Genomic DNA, 24,983 nt, shown 5'->3' on the forward strand with positions numbered 1-24,983 from the left:
ACGAGAGGAGAAGATGTCACTGAGCCCCGCTGTCTGTCCGCCACTTTCTGAAATGCATGGGAATGAATGGCTCCCCTGCCTTCATCGCTTTCTTTTTTCCTCCAAGAACAAGAAGCAGGGCACTTGGAACAAACAAAACTGCTTGTGCAGGGGAGCGGGCACCATGGTTCTGAGTTGCTCGAAGGCTCATGCCTGAATTAAAGGCGAGGCCACATACGAGGAAATAAAACGGTCGGCTCAGAGATCAAATGCAACATTTGTATAGAACCTTATTCAAAATGGATACAAATGCATCAATTCTTCAGAATTATAGGTGAATCAAAGGAAAATTACATCCAAGGAGATAAAGCAGCAGCTAGCAGTCTAACCACGTACAGTGCAGAGATGCAACTTTCAAGCTTCTGGCCTAGCGTGCCAAAGAGCCAGATGTGGCAGGTGGAATTATAGCAGCTCCAGCTCAGCATCTGGAGTGTATAAATCTGTCCCATAGAAAATTAAGAGGTGCATAAGAAGGTGGTGAGAATGACCAGTTGAAAATACCCTTTTGAAAGAAAAATCACTTTGAAGAACATAGAACATTAAAAAAAAGAAAAGAAAATTGTATCTAGGTTCAAATCGTTCTATTTAGCAGTGGTGGTGTGAAAGGATCATATCTGAGGATTCTTCAAGCTCCAAAATAGCAAAAACCCCCCAAGATGGCTCTCTTTTCTGGCAGAGGGAGAAAAAGAGGAAGAAGGGGAGAGTGAGGGGAGGAAGGGAGAGACAGAGAAATAGAGAACAGGTCACATTGTGTCATTGCGCAGATAGGAAAAGATGACACTCTGAGACTGAGCCAGTAATTCGTAATTATGACCCTGATTCAGTCACTCTACAGGTGTGGATAGAGTCCCCAAGGCTTCCTTCTACAGATCAGAGAACTGTGATTATTTTCATTACCAAAAAGATAGGCAATATATGAAACGGATGTCGCAGCTATGAATGATTTTGTAAAGACAATAAGCAGCACTGCAATGACTGCATCACTAATAAGCATTGGTGTGGATCACAGAATCTTCTGGCTTGAAGGGACTTCAGGGATTACCTGGTGGACCTGCTCACAGTGTAGAAGCTACAACTGGGGAACAGCAAAGAAAGTGACTTGTGTGAGGAGGGGTCGGTTGGCAGCAGAGGCGGGGTGGGTGTCGGGCTCTCCACCCCCAGTTCTGTGTTCTCTCTCCCTCTGACTTCCTGCCTTGCATGATGGTCTCAGAGGCTTTCAGAGCATGTCTCTCTTTACAGCATCACACAATGGGAGGTGAGGCGGATAGAGGCCCTTGGTGTCTCCAGTTTCGAGAGGTGCCCCTTCACAGTGGGTAGTGACTGCCTAGGTGTTCCCTTTCGCCGAGGAAGAAGGATGAGAAATGGGATTAAAGCGAAGCATTAGGGGAGGGTTAGGTCAATTATGAGGTCATGCTCTCTTTGGGACATTCTCCTGGGACATGACACTCATCCTCTTGGCATCTTTGATCATTAAGTAGATTCGAAGCCCATGGAATATGGGTAACCAACTAACTTGATTAACATACCTTCCATCATCATCTCCCTTGTATTTAGTGAAGATGGAAAACACCGAAAAGATAGGAACTCCAGCCAATGAATGACTGTCTTGGCCTATACGATCGCATCTGATCAGAACCCACGGCTGATACCCATAACGCTTTCTCGAAGCCACGATCTTTCAATCCTTAACACTGACTGGTGAGGTAGGACAAGTATTATCATGCCTGATAAGGAAACGGGGATTCTGAGAGCTCCAGCGCCTTGCCCAGGGGCAGGAGGCAGACCTGGGCCAGTCTCCTGAATTTGTGTGTCGGCCACCCTGCAAGCTGCTCCTGGGACCTCATTCTTCTGGAGACATGTCTCCGGTTAGAGAGATGATGGATGGGGTGAGCCGTGGTGGGGTGGCAAGTTGGTGGTGGTGGGGCTCTTGAAGACCACTGAGCTTGAGATGAGGTGTGACAGGTGATCGAGACCACTGCAGGGGTCTCGACCGTGTGGTGGACGCAGTGGCACCTGAGGAAGAGGAATGTCTTGGATAACAGCGCTAACAGCATCCACAATAGCATTGACATCCTTCCCAGCTTCATCTCTGGGGCTTCCAAATGCTGCCTGTCACCGTGAGAAAGATAAAAAGCCTTCTTGGTTGGAATCTGGCCAGCTAATCTCAGAGCTCCAGTTCAAGGAGCGGGCCAGATGTGTCCCAGCAAGGAAACACCGCATGTTCGGACAAAGGCTTGTTCAGGTATAAAATATAGCTCTGGGGTAGGTGACAATTCCTACCACATGTGTAGGAAGAGAGGCTTGCAGGCTGGTTAACGTTGGTGTTGCCTTTTCTTCCTCTGGGAACAACATGCTCTCCCTGCCCTGCACATCCCAGGGAAGCTTGGTGTGAGCTCAGTCCTCTCAGCATCTGAGGATTAGCGCATTTTTATTTGGGATCAGCATCCATCTCTGAGCTCCTAGTTAAACCATATTAACTGGAAGGTGCATTTGGGCTTCCTTGATGTTATCTTATGCAGCATGTGGTGCTAAAGGATGAAGCACTGAGTCTGGAACCAGATAGTCCAAATTCTGTCTATGTGACCTCTCGAGACTCCCCATCTGTGAGATCTTCAGGGCAAAGTGTTCATAAGACATTTATAAATGTCTTATAAATGAGCATTCAGTCAATTCATGTTTTTGGCTGAGGGTGTATGTATGAATCAACGTAGGAGCTTTTCTCGAAGTTACAAGCTCATCTTTTTCCTGTTCTTTCACAGGTGTCCTAAAGGAGGGTGTTTGGAGGGGGACTGGGCATCTTCTGTATTGTGAAGATACAAATTATCCGGGTAATTAGGGAACAGCCCAAGCTAAGAATCACCACAAAAAAATATTGCTGCTGTTGCTTTTTGTTGTTTATAAACAACAGAGCCTAAGGACTTAGGACCTTAATCGTCTGCATATGAACAATTACTGTATAATATCATGTGGCCTTAGCGATCCATTCAAGTAGGTTCTCTACTTGAAAATGATTTAATATTTAGTTTCCTACAACCATTCATATTTTAAAAAATATTTAGTTTATATCCCATTTTGTTCCAAAAAGGATTTGAGACGGTTTTTACAAATCAATTTTTCTACCCAAAATGGACTTTCATTCAGACTGACCTTCATGCCTAATTAGTTTGAATTAAGAAAGTTTTTCCACTTTTGAGTATTAATGTTTCTCCCGAAGTTCATTTCTCTGAACGTGCTCCCCATCTTCTTTTAATTTCTCTCCAAGGACAGATAATGGCAGAAATGGTGAATCGTAATGTGTCTGGGGATCACCTTAACAGAAAAACAGAAACCTCCAGATTTCAGAGGCCGTGTCAGATTCTATCAAAAGGATTTGGCTAAGCAGTCAGAGAGTAAGGCAGTGGAAGGCGGCAAACGGGAATACAAATGAGCTCATTATCATGTCAATTTCCCTGTCCTCAATGACTGCTCCATTTTCACAGGTGCCATAGACCCACCAAATGTTCACCTTTTCCTCCTCAGCAGTAGAATGAATTGCCAGGTAAAGTCACGATCACACAATCTCATTTACCTTACTTTCCTGAAATATTACTTTAGATGGGAAGAAGAGAAGGATTTACCATTTATTGGGCACCTGATATTCTAGGAGTTATTTTGGTTTCAAGCCTTACAAGAAAGTTAAGGAGCTATTTGGGAAGAAGTAATACAATGGGATGGACCAAATGAAAGTTATAAAAAGTGACATAAGCATGTAAATGAATAAAACCCTCTGAATGCATAAAATTACAAGTAGCACTCAGGACTCCGTGGAGTGTGGTCTTGCTAATTCCCACTCCCTCTTGACTAGCACGCCCATGAATTCCCTCATCTGGCTAGGACATGGCCCTGTCTTGGATCCATCTATTGTATTTGGTTCTGTGATCAAGTCACATAGCGTTGGTTACTTTCTAAAATATAGCCTATAAAGTAATTACAAAGGGTGCACAGACATTCTGTTTACAGGAGCTGGAAGTGTGGTGTGCTCCTCACTGAATTTTGAATTCTCTAGCTCTTGCCATTGCTAATTCCCTGAGACCCAGCATCTCCTAATCCCTGGCTCATGAAGGCAAAGGGTTGCTTGGGCTGTACCAGCGCCCTGCAGTCTGGGCCCTTCCAACTATTCCAGTTCCATATTAATTGGTTCATTTGAGGCATTCCATAAACATGGAGTCATAAGCACGAAAAGGAGCTATTATTATTATTTGAGATATTTGTACACTTATTGTTTCTCCTGTTAGTATGGGGGAAAAGTCCCCATTTAATTGTATATCAACTAAAATTCTGTATATCAACAAAAATTGTGTATCAACTAAAAATCTTTAAGAGTCCATGACTTCTTAGTTGTCACCAGATCCTTTTTTTCCATATGAACTATGAAATAGATATTTGTGAATAGCTCACAAGACTTATCTTGTCTTTCTTTTCCAGATCCTAAATGATTTATTTTTTAATTGATTTACATTTTTTTTTCAGATGGCTTGTTGAATAAAGAAGGATTATTGAAAGGAGCATTTCTTTTACAGGGTTAAACTGATTTGGTTATAGTCTCTATGTTCTTTTTAGTTTCACTTTCTATCATTGTATAATTACATGGCAAATCTAATGGGCCTTCTATGTAATATCTCTCTTGCCAACACTGTTGAGAAGCATCAGTGTCCACTCAGGTCTCCACTATCCATCCACCCTCTGTGGGGCCCCCATTCCATAGGTGGAAGAAACAGCCCAGCATTCAACTCCTTCCAACCTAAGTTATTCCTGAGAAACAGTTGCTTCTGTTAGGATTTCGAAGGGGACAAATCCATAGTCACCTATGATTACTTACTCCAATTAATTACATTCATAAGGAAGAAATTTAATATAACTTTTTGGACAATTCGTATCCATCTTTTCTCAGTCTAGATCCCTGTTTATCAACTGTGAGCTGCAGCATATTCATTAATGGGTTGAAATAGATTAAGTGGATCATGGTTGGCATTTTAAAAAAGGAATAAAATAAAATGAAATAGCAAAATGTAAAATTGTCTTATGGAACTTTGTTTCAGGGGTATGTGTGTGTGTGTGTGTGTGTATGCGTGCGCGCATGTGTGGTGTACTGAGAAGGGGTATGGTCTTGTGTATCATGGTGAAAAATATTTGAAAAGCACTGATTTGAATGACTTCTTTAAAATTGTATTCCTCACACTTCAAAGTTCCAGAAAAGGTGCTTGAAATGGTTACAAGATAGAGGGGCCCCCATCACTAATTAAAAAAGCATTTTTTGTTGTATGTGTTGGGGGTACTTCATAAGATTTCATTGGGAGAAAGTATTCTGCTTCCAAATTTAAAAAAGTTTGGAAGCCACTGGTTTATAGCAACAAGATGTTGATCATCTCTCTATTTAGAATTGCACTGCTCCTCCTAAGAAACAATTATTCAATGCCCCCAGCCTTCTTCCAGGCTTAACATTCCTACTTGTTTCAATGTTGATTGTATTTTTTGCAACCTTTCTATAATTCCTATTATGCCTGTGGGGCCCCTTTCTTATTTCTCCCTACTTCCCCAAATTTCAAGATCTGGGGCTCAGTTGTCATTGTAATGTTGCCTAGTCAGGGTATCACAACCTTGCATAGGTTTCTACCTCCTACAGCACAGAGCAGCCTTTCATTCTACTGCATCTTCCAAATCTGGGTAAGGCAATTTTTACTCAAATAGCAGCCACATAAAGATGAGCCATACCCACCTGACTTTCTCTGTTATCTCTTTCCTCCCCAGCTTGTGACATAAAGGGCCTGTGGTTTTCCTGGCTGTTTGGATTCTTACCAAAGATAAGGAATGTTGAATTGAATCACAAGTCAACTGAATAACATGATTTTAGGCTTAAAAGGGACATAACTATCATCTACTCAAGCTTGATTATTTGTGTGTGTGTTAGGAAACTGAGGCCCAGCTCACTAGCCCAAAGCCACACAGCCTATAAATTCACATTCCCTTCTGCTCAAAGACCTCATTCAAAAGTACTATGACTTTGTTTAACTAACCAACATTTATTGAGCATAAGAGATTTGTACCCTAAGCAGAGGCAGTAGAATTTTTAAACTGCAATCTAATATAGGTAAACACATATATAATCAAGCACATAAATAATAAAAATTGGCACAAAACAGTACATACCTTTACAACAAGTGGTGCACTTTTCTGTTTTCTATTCTATTTATGTCCTAGGCACATGTTAGGTGCTATAGCACAGATATCCAAAGACTAACTTTAAATGAGATAGAAGTTTATTACTATCCTATGAAATAATTCAGTGATAAGCAGTTGACAACTGGCTGGATGGTTTTGCCTGATAAGCCATTTGAAGACACAGTTCCTTATATTTTGTTGGTCTCCTCTCTCTAGATGGTTGTCCTTATCAAGTTGGTTGGATTTAGTTCATCACACATCTACATTCTAGCCCACAGAGAAGAAAAAGGGAAAGTCCAGACCAAATAGTTTTGTCTTTAGGGCACAGCCTGGATGTCGCTTACAGTTTGCTTCTTCCCACATCTTACTGGCCCAAATTTAACCATGTGGCAGTACCTGCAAATTTATCCTAGTTTGTCTAGCTAAAACTCAGGATATATTTCTGGAAGAATAAAGAGTGAATGGGTACTTGTAAAGAAGTGATGTTTGCCACTACTCCATTTCATTCCCTTCCACACTTGCTGGTGACTACTTACTAAGTCAATTGCATAATCCATTAATTGGCCACAACATGTGGTTTAAAAATAATTGTCCTCCAGTGTGGTAGGCTACATGTTATGAATAACTTTACCCAGCCAGCTTAGCAGGAGAAATTTAAAAATATATCTCTTCAAAATAGTATTCACATTTTAGCTAGTTTTAATTTTTACCAAAATTATACAGGTACAGAGTTGCAAAGGCCAAATAGTCTTGCAAGTCCCCAGAATCATCCCCATCACTTTCAATTTTTTCCAGGATGTATTGTCAACTCTGAAAACTGACTCTCTTGAGACTCACCTGCATATATTCATAGGATATGTTTCTATTTCTAATTTCTACTCCTTGGTATTTTAGTTTTAGGCATTATTTATTGATTTTCCACTATAGAAATGAGGATTTCCTCCTCTCCCCATCACTACTCACCCTGCACATACTTCTTATCCTTTCAAATTTCCAGTGTAGTCCTATAATCTTGGTTAGATCAGTATTCAGTGTTTACATTATTATGACTGCAAATTAATTCACCAGTGCTTCCTGTGTTCTTCTAGGATTAATTTTCTTTCTGGCACAGTCTTTTGTATATTCTTGTTATTGCCTTTTCTAAAACCTTACTGAGTGCTCTATATCCTTATTGCTAATTCATCTGCCCAATTTTCCTCCCAGATTTGTAAGTCTCCACTCAGTCCTTGCAAATTTATTAGGCATTGTATGGACTTCATCTTCTTGAGGGAGACTTTTCCAGAGTCTTCTGCTCTGCTCCCATCTGGACCAAATGGCTAAAGAAGTATGATCTCGGATTCTCCCTTCACCATCCTCTTAGGGATACTCTCCAGCTTCCTCATGGGCTGAATACACTATTTTTTGGATTCCTTTTTTTTTTTTTTTAACCCTTCACTCTAGTGGAGCATATCCTCCAGCAATAACCTGGACAAAGGTGTAAGTAAAATAAATGCATTGAGATCTTGCATGTTTGAAAGTGTCTTCATTCTATCCTGACACTTAGTTCATAGTTTGGTCATAAAATTCCAGGTTAGGGATAATTTTCTTTCAAAACGTTGAAGATATTGCTCTATTGTCTTCTAGCTTTTGGAGTAGTCATGGAGAAGTCTGATATTACTCTGATGCTTCATTCTTTGTAGAAAACCTGGTTTTTCTTTCTGAAAGTTTCTAGGCATTTTGTCTATCTTCAGTGCACTGAAATTTTACAGTGGCATTCCTTTTTTTTTTACTTCAATTTTTTATTTTTATTTTTTTACATATTTTTTTTAAATTGGAGTTCAATTTGCCAACATATAGCATAACACCCAGTGCTCATCCCATCAAGTGCCCCCCTCAGTGCCTGTCACCCAGTCACCCCCACCCTCCGCCCACCTCCCCTTCCACCACCCCTTGTTCGTTTCCGAAGTTAGGAGTCTCTCATGGTCTGTCTCACTTTCTGATATATCCCACTCATTTTTTCTCCTTTCCCCTTTATTCCTTTTCACTATTTTTTATATTCCCCAAATGAATGAGAATATATAATGTTTGTCCTTCTCTGATTGACTTATTTCACTCAGCATAATACCCTCCAGTTCCATCCATGTCAAAGCAAATGGTGGGTATTTGTCGTTTCTAATGGCTGAGTAATATTCCATTGTATACATAGACCACATCTTCTTTATCCATTCATCTTTCGATGGACACCGAGGCTCCTTCCACAGTTTGGCTATTATGGACATTGCTGCTATAAACATTGGGGTGCAGGTGTCCTGCCGCTTCACTGCATCTGTATCTTTGGCGTAAATCCCCAGTGCAATTGCTGGGTCATAGGGCAGATCTATTTTTAACTCTTTGAGGAACCTCCACACAGTTTTCCAGAGTGGCTGCACCAGTTCACATTCCTACAGTGGCATTCCTTGATGGAGATCTATTTTTATTCATCCTTGGGAGTACCCCAGGATCCTGTAAATCTGGAAAATAGCAATAATTTTATGAATCATTTTCTCCCATCACTTTTTTTCTGTTCTCCCTTTTTTCGGGGATTCTGATTATTGTGCTATGTGGCCTACTGGACTGATCTTTTAATTTTATAATTTTTATTTGCTATTTTTCTTCTTTTTTTGTCTTTGTGTTCTTCCTATTATCTTAGCTTTATCCTTCAACACCGCTGATAATTTTTTTTCTGACATCAGTTTTTAAAAATTTCCAAGGTTTTTTTCCTTCTCTCTCTCTTTGTTCTTTGAATGTTCCTTTAAAATAATTTAAAAAAATCTTTTTAAAGATTTTATTTATTTATTGGAGAGAGAGAGAGAAAGAGAGAGAGAGAGAGTGAAGGCCAGGCATGTGCATGAGTAGTGGGGAGGGGAAGAGGAAGATGAGCCCAAGTCAGATGCTTAACCGACTGAGCCACCCAGGTGCCTCTCAAAGCTCCTTTTATAGAGTGTCCTGTTCAGGTTTCCTTTATCTCTGTGAAGACACTAATGCTTTTGTGGAGGGAGTTTGTTATTTCTTCTAGTATGGTCTCTGCTTCCTTCAAGTTGCTTTTATCCTGGCTTTTGTTCTCTGAATCTACTTTTGATGATTTTATCTGATGTCTGGTGACATTTGGCTGTCTGTTCAGATTCTAGAATGGGGCTATAAAACTCCAGTTGAAAACCGTGGGGACGCCCAGGTGGCTCAGGGGTTTGGCACCTGCCTTCTGTCCGGGGTGTGATCCTAGGGACCTGGGATCAAGTCCCACGTGGGGCTCATTACACAGAGCCTGCTTCTCTCTCTGCCTATATCTCTGCCTCCCTCTGTGTCTCCCATGAATAAATAAATAAAATCTTTAAAAAAAAGAAAAGAAAGAAAAGAAAAGAAAAAAGAAAAGAAAAGAAAAGAAAAGAAAAAAGAAAGCTCTGTACCAGGAGGCATTCCCTGTAGGGTGAGCTAGTTGGGACTTTTCTTTGGGGAAATCCAGAAGTCAGTATCTTTAGGTCCTTCCGCTGGGGCTGATCAGAAGCTCTACGGAAGAGTCTTCCAATTTCCTGCCTCTTGTAGTCTGAGGACCAAATGGGGAAGAAAGAGGGGTGAGGAGGCAGGGCTACAGGGTCTCAGCATTTACTGCATGAACCTTCTCCTAGTCCTTCTGTTTTCTTGACAGTGCCCCAACCTCAAATGTGCTTGCTGTCCTCTGTCCAGAGGCCTTCTCTAGGGGATAAGACTTCTCTCTTCTGTGAGTTAGTGTGGGAAGGGGCAATTGCTGAGCTTAGCAGAGAAAGGTGGAGATTTGTGCTTCTGACATAGATTTTCAACCAATCCTCCTTCAGTGCTACTTCCAGAGCTACCTGTTCCACCAAGTGGTAAATCTATATTGGTTCTGAGTTTAAATGAGGTACTTCTGGGGACTTCTGAGTGGCTCAGTGGTTGAGCATCTGCCTTCAGCTCTGGTTGTGATCCCAGGGCCCTGGGATTGAGTCCCATATCGGGCTCCTGCCAGGGAGCCTGCTTCTTCCTCTGCCTATGTCTCTACCTCTCTCTGTGCATCTCTCATGAATAAATAAATAAAATCTTTAAAAAAATAAATTAAATCAGGTACTTCTGTGGCTGCCTTACTCTGGGGTAAGCAGTTTTCATGAATCTGCTGTCAGTTATTACATAAACATCTGCTTTCCAGATTCCAAAATATTATTTTGGTTTTTTCCTCCATTTTATTTCTCCTTGTGGGTTTATTTCCTTAAAAAAAAAAAAAAAAAAAAAAAAAGCAAAAAACAACCTCCCCCTACCTTCTGCCCCAAAACTTATTTCTGTTACATTAGTGGAGATTCTGAAGGAAGCAGAGGATCAATGCATGTGTTCCACTGCTATGTGTAACTTCTATGTTTAGGCCTCTCAGTTTATTTTAAACAAATGGCTTTAACCTTTTCTTAACTTCTCCCCACAATCCTTCAAAAATTAAGTAGTAGTAAAGGAATAAAGAGATTAAGAGTAATCTGATGTTGGTGAACACTGAGAAATGTAGAGAATCATTGAATCTTTATATCGTGTACCTGAAACTAAAAAAAAAAAAAAAAAATGGAGTATGGTTGTCTAATTTATATGTCATTTCTGTGTTATCTTTCTTCTACTCATAAAAATGCATTTGAACTTTAACAGCCCACTTGTGGCTAGTAGAGGGGGAGGAAGAAAATGGATGGGAGCTAGTTCACCCTCAGACTCAATTTTCATCTCTTCTATTACTGAATGTGATTGTATCTAATATTTTAGAGGATTAACAAGTAAATACAGATCTGAACGTTGAAATTTGTGTAGCTTGCACAGATTTCTTTCTTTTGGCTAGCATTATGAAACATTTGGGGGAAGAAAAACTTGAGAACTCTGCTTTTTAAGGTATCTGACCTTGCTTGGTTATTGGCTCTGAAACTAAGTCAACAGAAGTTGCCATGTTGTTCCTGGGGCTCTGACAAGAAACATGCTTGTGACTGTTTGGCTTTTCTCTTTCATCAGAAGAGATAAGGAACGTCAGACTGTGATAATAAAAACAAAACTGTGAGATCAAGTGGCACCCAAATTTCCAGCATTCACACACTCACGGAAGTGTCCCAAGGAGAATGCCATTGCCTCTCCACATGCCCATCATCATTCTTTCCAGCCAAAAGCAGCATCAGGGGATGGGGTGGTGTTGAAAAAAATGCATGAGATTGGGCATCAAACAGATCCAGAGGTCCCTCATTCAACTTCTGGCTTCATCATGTTAACATCTGTGTGAATTTGTACCTGCTGCTTCGCGGCTCTGAGTGCAACTCCTTATCTGTAAACTAAGGGCAACAACATCTTCTTTGAAGGGCCAGGGAAAGTGCTTGTAAATCTCCCAACACAATGGCTGACCCTTCCTGAGGGCCCAGGGAGGGGTGGTCAGTCCATTATATCGGTAGTGGGTGAAAACAGGGTGATGTCTCATAGAATATGAGGAGCTGTCCCGGCAGCCGGCTAGAGAGCTTTGCAATTGGAGATCTAAAACGAAAAGGAGAGGGAGAAGGAGAAGAAGGAGGAGGAGGAGGAGAAGAAGGGGGAGGAGAAGAGGAGGAGGAGGAGGAAGGGGAGGAGGAGGAGCGGAAGAGGAAGAAGAAAGAAGAAAGAAAGAAGGAGAAGGAGAGGAAAAAGAAGGAGGAGGAGAGGAAAAAGAAGGAGGAGGAGAAGAAAAGGGGAGGAGGAGGAGAAGCAGAAGAAGCAGAAGAAGAAGGGGGAGGAGAAGAGGAGGAGGAGGAGGAGGAAGAAGAAGAAGAAGAAGAAGAAGAAGAAGAAGAAGAAGAAGAAGAAGAAGAAAGAAAGAAAGAAAGAAAGAAAGAAAGAAAGAAAGAAAGAAAATAAGAAAGAAAGAAAACAACCAAGGAAAGGGAAAAAAGAAAAAAGCGAGAGAGTCCTCCGTTGGGAATGAGATCTTGTTCCTTCTGGATAGATGGTTCCACGTGGACTATCCCAGATTAGCGTCGTGAGGAGGTGGTGAAGTGGGGCATATAATTCACGCTGCAGTTCATTAGGATGGATCAAGTCTCTGCTTCACAGAAGCCCATCTCTTGGACCCCATTTAAAGAGTGTGCTGAGCCCCGGTGCACACGAACAACAATGTCCCTAGTCACTGCCAGCAAATGACCTTCTTTTCCAGCAATAAACTCCAAAGCCTCCAGAAATTACCGTGGAGTTAATTTTAGCGGAGACATAATAACCAATGAGGCTGTCCGGGGAAGGGCGGAGAAGAAGAATGTCCACGGGCCCACCTTAAGCAGCCCAGAAGCCGCAGCCAGAAGCACCGGGAGGTTTCAAACTTCTCAGGGCTCCCACGACTTTGGGGCGTGCATGTGCATCTGTACGGAATGTCTGCGTGTGCATGCGTGGAGGAAACACGCGTAGACGCAAGACATCCATTCCCAAGTGCCAGAGGCTCTGGCCCGGCTGTCAGAGGGAGGTAGGATGGAGGGGAGGGACATGACCCCGACCCCCCCGACCCCGCGATGGAAATTGTAGGCCCAGGTCCCAGATGGAGACTTTCCATCTCCTCTCCTGGCCCAGACTCTAGATGCAGAAAACACCTGTCCTCCAAGCTGTGAGAAAGCCACGAGAAGGACCAAGATTGCCTTGACCTTTTGTTCGGAAAGCCTTGAAAAAGAATCCATTTGTGAAGCTGAAAAACCAGGTATAAAAGAAAAAGAAAGAAAGAAAGAAAGAAAGAAAGAAAGAAAGAAAGAAAGAAAGAAAGAAAGAAAGAAAGAAAGAAAGAAAGAGAAAGAGAGAGAGAGAAAGAGAGAGAGAGAGGAAGGGAGGGAGGGAGGAAGGAAGGAAGGAAGAGAGAGAAAGAAAGAAAAGAAAGAAAGAAAAAGAAAGAAAAGAAAAGAAAAAAAAGAAAAGAAAAGAAAACAAAGAAAAGGGAGAGAAAAACAACAAAACACAACCCTTGGTCTTTCGCTTGCCTAAACCAAACTGTTATTAACTGTTTGTCTTCTAATAGCCATAAAATAAGCTTCCTCTGGATGGGAGTCCCTTGGGTCTGAAGCCACGGGTTTTAACAAGAGACAGCTGCCCTCTCAAGCAAGATGCCCTCTTAAATAGCTTCCTCTGTATTTGTTCCTCCTTTAATTAACCACCATTAGCAGGTTGCCTCCTTTCGCTGCTGCTCACGTGGAAGGGTTCCACAGGGCACAGAAGTTAACTTAGAGACGCGTAGAGGTGAGTCAGCGGAGGAGGAGCCGCGTAGACAGGGCCACCATGTGGGACTTAGGGGAGAAGTTGCAAACGCCCGGCCATTCGCTTTCGAGTCACACGTGAAGTTCTTTTTAACATTTTTTTTTAAAGACTTATTTATGATAGACAGAGAGAGAGAGAGAGAGAGAGAGAGGCAGAGACACAGGAGGAGAGAAGCAGACTCCATGCCGGGAGCCCGATGCGGGACTTGATCCCGGGACTCCAGGACTGCACCCTGGGCCAAAGGCAGGCGCCAAACCGCTGAGCCACCCAGGGATCCCCTGACGTTCTTTTTAAAGACGAAAGCGCTTCTTAAAACAAGGGCAACCTGTGTCTGAGAAATGGGAGCACAGGGGGCTGTATCACCGCCACAAACCTCGCAGCCTTCATTGCTGCACTGGTGAAAGCTGAGAAAGGAGTAGAACATTATTTATAGTGATCGTTACTAAGTAAATCATTGGGGGAAAAAAAAAGGCTCTCTAAATGTAATATTTCCCTTTTAAGAAGCCCTCCCGAATTAAAGGGGCTTTGCGATGGAACATGAACCATATTGCAGGGAGAGAGACAGAAGCCGTCTTGATTAATGCCCACGATTATCAGCGATGCAAATCACTTTCACTTATTAAGTCTTGTTTAATATCCTAATGAAGGCTTCTGAGCAGATTTGGTAATTCCAGGGAAAGTGACTGTGAACTAATGCCCTTTCAGCATGTTGAGAATGAGCAGTACTATAAAGAAAACCTCATTTACCATAATTCCTCCCCTGCCCGGGACCCTTTTCTCAGCTTCTACTTCGCAGCAGGAGACAATTAACCTTTTCAGTGCCAGAAGTGATTCCCAGCACATTCCAGCTGCGAAGGCCAGCCGGGTCAGAGGAAGACGGAAGTTCTCTTTCGTTTTCACTTCCATAGAACAGTTCTAAGAAACTGGACTGCCGAGTAGGGGTTTAAAATGTCGCTGCTGGTTGTGTTATCTGACTTGGGCAGAGGTGGTATCTTGCACCCTACCAAAGTCGTTTAAAATGCCAACCCCAGCCAGGGTGGCATTGCTTATTCAGCTCAAATCAAAGACTGCCAGAAATGAAAGCAGATTTGCCAAAGAAAAGCCTGTTCCACCCTGAAATGCTGGGCTTCCTTTGTGATCTGTCAGGAAGTAGGTTTTATTGAGGTTGAAAGTCTGGGAGGTGGTGATTTAGGGATTTGCCTTGGGCTTTCGTGTGCAGCTGTGCTCCCATTTGGGGGCTCCGCTGTACGTGGGGTCGGCCGAGACGGCGGGGGGGTGCTGGGGCCTGTGCTGGGCCCTTCTCTGTCTGGGTGGCTGCACCCATTTGTTGGACAGGTAGTGACTTCCCAACATGACCACTTCTTGTTTCCGGAGGCAGTAGGTAGAAGTGAGGGGGAGAAGGACCCCGCTGGGGCAGATGGCTGGTTGGTTGGCTGGGGGTTTCCTCTCCTCATGCCCCTCTGAGGGCCTGGGTGAGCACCTTCATTGAGCAATCCCCTCTGATTTCAGGAATCCTCTTTCATATCTCTCAGCCTGGCTATGGCAACCCATGTCCTGGTATAAAAGAAGAAGGCTTTGCATTGGGGTTAAGACAGAGAACGAACCAGGCAATTTCCTGGAATATGAAATAGCTCCAAACTGGCCACTTACTTAGGAACTGACATGAACTTCTCCTCCTCGTCCTAACTGGGTCCAAGTCCAGGCTAAACAGCCCCCCACCCCCACCGCCAGTAAAGGGACACACATGAAAGTTTCTCATTTCATAGCATGAGTGCACTAAGACTTACTCATGGCAGATAAAAGAAAACCATCACACATTTTGTTCTGTAGGAAGGAATGGGTTTAGGTGAGAGATGAAGAGAGTGAGGGTTTGGGGGATGAAAAGCTGATTCTTGGTGAAAGAGGAGGACAAAATATTGGGATGCGATCTGGGTCAACTTTGCACCTCCAGACCCCAGGTGGGAAGAGATGCTGCCCACTGAGTCCATTCTCCTGGAGGTGGAGGTGGGCCCCATCCGGCGCGAGTGCTGGCGAAGGGCGATAGCAAGGCAACACGACTGTGGGTTAGAGTACGGATTTCAGAGCTCACTGGAGCCATCAGGAGCGTTTATCATCTCACCCTGTTGCTCTGGTTCCAGATTCACGCTTCCAGCTGCTCCACCCCTCCCCTCACGCCTCTGGGCTTTTTTCTTCACTCTGTGCTTCTCATCTTTTAGCATGCTGGGGACTTCACTCATTTGACTTGTTTACTGCTTAATTCCTGTCTTCCCTGCTAGAACGGTAGCACCACCGTGGATCTGCGTGCAGCTACATGCTTGTAACCGCGCACCGGGCAAGTGCTTGGGAAAGACCAGCTGAGAGAAGGAGGAGTTTGGGGGTTACAAGGCCTGAGTTTCTCTGGGGCACGAAGGATGGGTTTTCGACTTAGAAGGTGAAAGACTAGGTTCATGCTGGCTTGACCATGTTTAAGCCACAGCGCACTGGAGACCTTTGACGGACAGTTTACACTCTGAGCCAACAGATCTTCATCCCTAGAAGGAGGATGGACGTGACCCACGGGCCTGAGTTTGTCTGTGGCACAGCAGAAAGGTGGCTGTGGTAATGCTGTGAACACCAGGAGGTATTTTATGGGTTTGGGGTGTTGTAATCAGTCGGGACGGGCCTATAGCTACTTCATTTTATTTAAGGCTCATTTTCTCATTCTCCTTTTTCTGTACTCAAAGCTCACATGTCTTCTTCTCTGTGAAATGTTCCCTGATCTTCCCAGACAGAATTCCGCCCCCCTTCCTCTCTGCTCCCTTATCCAGCCTGACTCATTATCATGTCCATGTTGTGCGTCTCTCTGAATCCACAGCAACGATAACTCAGCTAATGTTCATTGAGGATCCACGACATGCCAGACGCTGCTTTAAATGGGTTACGTGAACTCATTTCAAGCTCAAACAAGCCATTTTACGGATAGGAGAGCTGAGGCATGGAGAATTAAATTAATATGCCCTAAGGCATGCTGCTGGGAAGCGGATGGTCAAGATTTGAACCCGGGCAATGGGCTCTAGCCTTCCCATTCTGTGTCCATGGCCCTTTGGGCTGTGGGGCACTTTGCACACAAAGAAGAGTCAATGTTAGAGAAGTGGGCATATCTGTGGCATCAGGCGCTGTTTTCTGCCTGCCTACCTGCCAAGTTCTGAAACCAAGTGAAAAATGTGTGTGAGGATGCTTTCTTTGTATGTGAAGAAGCACTAAACACTTAGGTTATTGCTATAATTAAATAGTTTTAGAAAATGATTTGTTATTTTAGAGAAGAGAGAGAAAAAGTGAGTGAAGGGGCACATGAGTGGAGCAGGAGGGACAGAGGAAGAAGCATAGGCAGGCTCTACGCTAAGCACGAAGCCCAACACGGGGCTTGATCCCAGACCCTGAGATCATGACCTGAGCCAACACCAAGAGGTGGATGCTCAACTGACTAAGCCACCCAGGCGCCCCTTCAATTAAATAGTTTTGATGACAGTGAAAGTAGAAATGTCTAGAACATGGTTAAAGAAGCATCTATGAAAATATTCACCATCTGTTCTTAGGCAGTTTTGTAAAAGCTCTGTGAAATGGCTCACAGATTTCTAGACTTCTCTCTTGATCTCCTGCCAAACTTTCAGGTTAATGAGATCTGGGCAACTTTGCTTCCACCTCACTCCGAATCTTTTTTTTTTTTTTCTTTAAACCTTGTATTTCTTTTATTTTTAAAAATTGTGGTAAAATACACACGCCATAAAATTTACCACTTGAACTGCACAGTTCATTAAGTATAGTCACCCTGTTATGCAACCATCACCACCACCCATCTCCAGAAATTGCTTCTCTTCCAAAGTGGAAACTTTGTATCGATTAAACAATAACTCCCACAGCCCCTAGTAACCACCATTTCACTTCCAGTTCTATGAATTTGACTACTCTAGGTGGCTCATTTAAGTGGGATCATACAGTAAAATCATCCAGTGGAGTCATATCTTTCTGTGACTAGCTTATTTCACCTAGCATAATGTCTTCAAGATTTACCTAGGTTGTAGCAGGTGTCAGAATTTCCTTTTTTTTAAGGCTGAATAATATCTCAGTGTCTGTGTGAATGTATTACATTGTTTTATATATACATACATTAAAATGTATATTATAATATTCACACACCACATTTTGTTCATCTATTCATCTGTCAGTGGACACTTGGGTTTCTTCTGCTTTTGACCATAATGAATAATGCTGCTATGAACATGGGTATACAAATATCTGTTTGAGTCCCTATTTAAATTCTTTTGGGTGTATACCTAGCAGTGGAATTGCTGGATCATGGGGCAATTCTATTTTTAATTTTTTGATGAACCACCAAACTGTTGTCTACAGCAGCTGCACCATTTTACATTCCTACCAGCAGTGAACAAACGTTCCAATTTCCCCACATCCTCACCAACACTTGTTATTTTCTGGTTTTTGATAGTAGCCTTCCTCAAGGGTGGGAAGTGGGTCATTCTGAATCTTTGAATGATTGTTTTACTCGCTTATCTTCTATATCTCTGAATTATTTTTCACCTTGAAGAAACAATATTGGCCACATTAGACTATCATCTTGAATGTCTTCATTCTTCTTCTTATTCTTTTTTTTTTTTTTTTTAAGTCTAGCCTTCAAATAGATAGACAAACATGTGCTAGTTACTGTCCTAGGTGCTGGAAAACCCCGGTGAGTTGGACCACTGTAGGTCTCAGCTCTCTAGGAGTTCAAGGTTGAGTTGGGTCACTTAACACATAATTATGGTGGTTTGTTACCCAAAAGTACAAATTATCCCATTTATAGCAACCTTTGAAACATTTCATTTCAGTTGTATGTGACACAAGCTTAATTACAGAACCCTGAAATTCTTACTTCTAATAAAGACCCAAGTTTCCTAGATGCATGAGGGTTTGGCTATATAGGCCCCTTGGATTTTTTGTTGGTTTGTCTGTTTTGTCTTTTTAAAAAATCAATCTTATTTCTTAAAATAGTTTTAGATTTACTACAAAGTTCTTATAGAGAGTGTCCATAAATCCCATACCCTGTTATTAATATCTTACATTAGTATGGTATATTTATCACAATTAATGAACCAATACTGATACATTGGTATGGACTAAAGTTCATAGTTTATTCAGACTCTCCTAATTTTTACCTAATGTCTTTTTTCTGTTCCAAGACTCCTGTCTAAGACACCACATTATGATTAACTGTCATGTCTCCTTAGGCTCTCCTTGATTGTGACAATTCCTCAGACGTCCCTTGTTTTTTACTACCTTTAACAATTTTGAGGAGTACTGGTATTTTGCAAATTATTTTTTTATTCGGATTTATCTGATGATTTTCTTATGATGAGACTGAGGTTGTGGGTTTTGGAAAGTAGATCAGAGAGGTAAAGTACATTTTCATCACATCATATCAAGGGTATAAATCAACATAATTTATCACTCATGATGTTGACCTTGATTGTTTAGCTGAGGTCAAGTATTTATTTACATCAGCATGACTCATGGATATTTATTTTATACTTTGTGTCATAACCCAGTACTATTTTGTTTATTTTCTTGCTGAAATTGTTCCAGCTTTGGCCATTGGGAGCAGTTTTAGCTGGCGCGTGTGTCCCTTTGACATACTTCCATACCACTGTGGGTTTTTTGGTTTGCTTGTGTTTGAGCTCTTTCTTCTTTCTGGCACTGCAAGGTACTCCAGGCTCATCTTGTCTATCCCCTGCCTGAGTCCTCAAATCAGCCTCTTCCCCAAGGATCCTGGGTTCCTTTTAATGGAGAACGGCACTAGACACAAAGGTCTGGGTGCTCTCGTGGCTCCTGGAGTGCCGTTGCATTTAGGTCCTCTCAGTTGACAAAGAAAATATATGCGTGTAAATAGGCCCTCAGTTTTGATGATGGCTTTTAGCACTTTGGACGAAAATAATTGATGAAATATATTAGATTTTTTTTTTTTTTTTGCATTCAGGACAGAATATAGCCAATATAATTTAACCTGTTCTTGGGAAGTGAGGTATTTATCTTGAGTGCTATTTATTTGGCCATGATTCCAACAAGCTTTGGAAGAGTGTTTATGTACACACCATGATGCCTTGGTGTTGTGCTATTTGAATTCTGCTCCAGCTTTTTGTAATCTTTCTAACTTCTTTTCCTCTTGGTGTCTTTAATTCCCTCCTCTGCTTTCCTCTAATTTATTGTTTGTGATCTGCTATCTTCTCATAATCAGGTTCTCAGACTGGGTTTGGTCAACATGTGCATCATGTAAAGGCTAAGAGATACTGACTATGGATCTGAGGTCCACTCTAATAAATAAAATGAATCTTGTAACACCAATTTTAGACTATGCAGAAAAATATCTTATCCTTACTCGCTGTTTCTCTGCTGTGCTGCAAAAGTACTGAATAGGTTAGGTTGAACATATGTTTTAATGTGAATACCAAACACAGGTGGGATGCTAGTTTGTTTAGGGGGTTCTGTGTCCAGACCCTCAGGTGGCTTCGGGAAGGTTCTAAGTGCAGGGAAAGGAGCAGTAGCCTTGAAATGCATTTGAACTCTGGCCTTGTTGCTCTGCCTTAGGCAAGCCACTCAACCTGTTTGGGTCTAAGTTATCTGACAGTACATGAAAGAGTTGGCCTAGAATCTCTAGGTCCCTTTCCAGCTTTAACATCCTGTGACTTCTGAGTGAGCTTATTCATCTTAGGTGAATAATGTGGTTAAATGGGCTCCAGAGCATCTAATCTCAGTTAAGCTGCCTTTAGACTGAGTGACCTTGGGAAAGTCTCTCTAAAAATACCTACATCAGAGCCACACATGTGTGCATGTAGGCACTTATTATGTAATAAAGGAGGCGCAACAAATTGAGAGTGGACAGTATCAGGAAAACTGCCTCACTGAATAAAGGAAAATAAAGCAGGATTTCCAATAAGGTCACTCCATAAATTAACTTCCTAAATGAGAAAGATTAAATTATAAGTTTATAGTAGAAAATTTAGGAGACTATCTCTATTATTAAGTGCGGGAAAGGTCTTAAACAAATGTTAGAACACAAACCCTAAGACCAGCAAATAGATAGAATAAATCCCATCATAGTTGGATGTGTGCCAGTGACACGGGTGGATCCGAGCAGTAGGGATAAAAGGGGGTAAACAGAATATGATAAGTATCCAAGTCATTTGCAAAATTAAAAACATAATCACACAAACCAGCAAAATATCTATTTTGTAAGAACATATTCAAATGAAAGGGTAGACTTTAGGACTTTATAGGGAGGAGAAGGGAATGAAAGTGGGTATGGGAATACAAGGGACAGGGGGAGCCTGGCTGTCTCAGGAGGTAGAGTGTGTAACTCTTGATCTTGGGGTTGTGAGTTCAAGCCCCCTTGTTGGGTGTAAACTTGACTTAAAAAGATAAAATCTTAAGGAAAAAAAGAATCAATCACACACACACATCCATAAAAAAAAAAAGCAATAAAAAAAGCAAAAAAAAATTGCAGGGTTCTCTGATGACCAGGTGTCATATACATGTATGTGTATATTTGAACATACATATATTTTTAATATATGTTTGCATAAACCCCATGCCCCCTGGACCATGGGCCATAAACCCCCCCTGAAGGTAGGAACTAACCCTTAGCACACAGTAGGTATTTATATTGGTGGGATGAAGGAATGGATGTACATGGACCAAGTCTGTACCAGCTACTTCACTGGGATTTTGTGGAAATAACGTGAGGGAACAAGCATATATACTCACTCAGACTTTAAAAGCTGTTGGCCTGGAATGATCCTTAGAATTTATCTGGCCCAACAGTTACCATACATCTGGATTTCATAGATGGGTTTAAGAAAAGGTGACTGGACTAAAAAAAAAAAAAAAAAAAAGTCATACTCTAGATCAGCCCACTCATCTTTTCTTAAAGCCATGTGTGGGCTCAAAAATCTGTCATTATTATTTTACAAAAGAAAGGGCTTTTTTAAACATCATTGGATTAGATCAATATTAAGTACCATAGGAATTAAAAGAGCCACCGAGATACATTTAGAGTATCAGAACAGGTCTCTGAGTGAAGCTAATAGTTGAACGAGGCCTTGAATGATGACAACACTTCTAATGAAATTATTTAGCTTAATGAAAACTTTACTACCAACTTCCATTTTTTGTTACTTCTTCATGGCGACTACACGGCCACCTGGACTAGGATCATGAACCGCTGAGTTGGTCCGACTTCGTAGAGTGTTTTAGCTCATCCTGGGAGATCTGAGCTATGATCCAAGCCTCTAACTCACAAGAAATCTTTCCCACCTGAACACACTAAGTTCTGAAAGAAGCTCCCAAGATCCAATATGTCCTGCTGGAAAATTCCTTCTTGTTTTGGCCAGCCCTGAGTCAGCTGGCAGATATTTAAAAAGAAAATTTCTTCTGATCCATCGAAGGGCAAGAGGTGCTTTGAACTCAGTCTGGAGAGGAACTTCGTTATGTGCACATCCCAGACCTGTTGCTATAGCGCCTGCCATAAATGAGTCACAGGGGAAACACAGTGGGACCTGGTGACAGCTATATGTGCAGATCGACACTCGGTCACCCAGCCAGCCGACAGTGATAAGCTTCCCCTCGGCCATAAACCTGACCCAGCTGTGGGGTGTGAGCAAACCTGTGTAAAGGGAGAGAGAAGGTCTATTTCCTATTGGCATGGAGTCCTTTTGAACCTTGACCTTCCTCAAACTGTCCTGATTTGATAAATGCAGGGTACCAGAAACTGAAGGGAATGAGCAACAGAAGGCAGGGCATCAAACTTCTAAAACCACAGACCTCAGAATGAGATAGGGAGCAGCTCTGCCACTGCAAGTAGAGCAAGACAGACGTGCAATCTAGAAAATGTACCAGTGCTGGGCCCTCTGGAGGCGTGTGCTGTGGGTAGACGAATAGGGGAGGTGATTCCTTCATCTCCTGTGATTCACTTTCAAATATGCCAGTTCATCTATAATTAACAAGAATAAAGACACCAGAGAGACCTTTAAGTATTGTTCATGTTTCTGACACATCCCAATGGGGCCTAAGGAAGAGGAACTTCTGGCAGACAAGTTAGGGGCATTACAGCTGTTTCTTATCATGTTAACAGCTACCTGAGTAATGGCTGTGAAAATAAGGTGGCCAACAGTTTTGAACTACTGAGAACTCCTGTAGGACCAAACCAAACTTTTAGAAAGTAGCACCAAGAACTCAGAAAGAGCTATAGGTAGGCATCAGGTGTGCATGCACACAGTCCCCCGCACACACTCAGAAGCAACTTCCTGTCCACAGAAGCTGTGTGGACAGAGGCAAGGGGATAGAGAAAGTTCAACTCAGAAGCAGAAAGAAAAACAGTAAGATTTGGGTATTGTGTTATTCAAATTGACAGATTATATTTGTAACCTCCCTCTGTCAATTTATGTATATTTTTTGGAGGGGGGGAAGAATACATGTTTTCCACATTAAAGACTTTCATAGGACTCAAAGAATAAATTTAGGAAAGATACACCAGTGGGATAAATGACAGGATTGGTGAGGAATTAACTTCAAGAGAGGCAGAGGGGATGTTACAGGAGGAAGGGATCTGGGCTGGTAGGGACACAGAGCCTTCAGAGAGCCACCTCTCCCTCCCTGCGCGTTGGTATTCTGAAGGCCAAGGATAATCTACACAGCTTAATGGCCTTCATGGCTCATGTTCTCTTCCTTTAGATTCACTCAGTAGATTACTGTCAATTTAATTCTTCTAAATATGATTCGGATATATAGTTTTTTTGCTCACATTTCTCCTATGGTTCTTCTTTAGCCATTAATAAAATACTTTTCTAGCTCTATATGTTGTTCTCCATACTTTAAACTACCTGCGTTCCATTGACTAAAGCGGTTCTCCCTGGACTATTTTTTGCTCCTGACCTTCCTTCCTGATCAATGCCCACCTCCTAGGAGCTCCAGCCCATCTTCCAAGGCCAATTTCAACTACTGCCTTGTCTTGATGCCTTATCTGATAACCCTGATCTTGCCTAATGGACCTTTTAATTCTTAGAGTAATTTATATTTATCTGAAATTATTTATGTAGAATTAAATTCTATCTATACAATTATGTAATATGGATAAATAATGGTATTAATGATCATCTATATTTATTTATAATTGTTATCAATATGTAAACTATGCCATTGAACATATTTCCCTGTGAATTATAAGCAAGGGTAACTTCATATAGTATCCTTTCTACTCGATTGAAAAGTCCCTGTCTGGGTCTTTCATATTTGTGTGTCTCTCTTTCCTTCACTTTTTTTTTTTTATTGTGAAATGTAGCAGGTGATGATAAAAGTGCATACAACCTCACTATACTGCTTAATACATTATTAAAATAAAACAGCAAGTAACCAGCCCCAGGTCAAGAAATAAAACATTGCCAAGACCTCAGAAGCTCTCACCTTTTGCCCTCTTCTGCTCCTTCCCTTCCTGCTTCACCTCATTCACTTCCTTCTCCTCTTTAGCTCCTGCCAGAGAAGCTTGGGCTTAGCAAGTCGGGAAGTATATGAAGAATAAAGGAACAGACGATGAGGTAGGTTCATTCCCCTACTTAATGGTGGGTCAGAAATCCCTTTGTACAGCAAACATGAATATTCTACAGTCCTAGTTGTCAGATTTTATATTTTTAATTTTTTGAAGATGTTATTGATTTATTCATGAGAGAGAGGCAGAGACACAGGCAGAGGGAGAGCTCCCCATAGGGAGTCTCCCCATGAGGGACTCGATCCCAGGACCCTGGGATCCCACACTGAGCAGAAGGCAGATGCTCAACCACTGAGCCATTCAGGTGCTCCCCAGTTGTCAGTTTTTAAAAAGCACCCACAGGGTGTGGGATTCTCAGCACCGTGGGAGCAGAGTCTTGAGCAAGGGAAGGCACTGCTTTGTTCAGCTGTATTGTGAACTGTCAGGAAGTTGGAAATCGCAGCTCCCTTTGGGGATTATCACAGGGGCCTAACTAGAGCCACACAGGCACCTGGTTCTAGGGAACAGCAGCCAGGGAAGGGGTCAGGCTGCAGCTGGGCTCCCAAGAAAGTTGCAGAATCCTGAGGTTGAACACGTCTTGCAGGATTTCTCAGAAGCCCCCACACCAGAAAGAGTACCTCAGAGCGATCCCAGGGTAATAGAACCGGGGATGACAGCAGCGTCTTGTGTCATCTTGTGGCTGTGACCAGCAACCTTTTCAATATTTATGTTTTATTTTTATCTCAGTGTTAGAGAGGCATTATTTGTGCACAGCCTGTTAAAAACAGTTCTGAGGGAAACACACTTCCAGCTGCTTCCTCCTCTTTTCCATCTGCTGCATTTATGCGTCTTTGTGTGCGTTTAACTGTTGCTTGTTGGTGTAATTGGGGTTTTAGTGAGGACAGGGGAAAAGATTCCCCAAGGGTGGGTTGTTGGTCCAACTGATCTGAAAAAGAGGACC

The 24,983-nt window shown here is 42.1% G+C and overlaps 1 long non-coding RNA gene across 3 annotated transcripts in view; it reads left to right on the forward strand.

Moving 5' to 3' along the window:
* LOC144316319 (uncharacterized) overlaps positions 1 to 24,077 on the forward strand; it is a 71,046-nt gene extending 46,969 nt beyond the window's left edge. The window contains exon 8 of one of the 3 annotated variants that reach the window (XR_013382161.1): positions 24,025 to 24,077. This is a non-coding gene — a long non-coding RNA (uncharacterized LOC144316319). The remainder of the gene's footprint in view (positions 1 to 24,024) is intronic. The other 2 variants (XR_013382160.1, XR_013382159.1) reach the window with 2 other exon arrangements.
* Positions 24,078 to 24,983: the final 906 nt, after the last annotated feature.

This window comes from Canis aureus, chromosome 6 (genome assembly GCF_053574225.1).
Source record: "Canis aureus isolate CA01 chromosome 6, VMU_Caureus_v.1.0, whole genome shotgun sequence".
In the NCBI taxonomy this organism is placed as follows: Eukaryota; Metazoa; Chordata; class Mammalia; order Carnivora; family Canidae; genus Canis; species Canis aureus.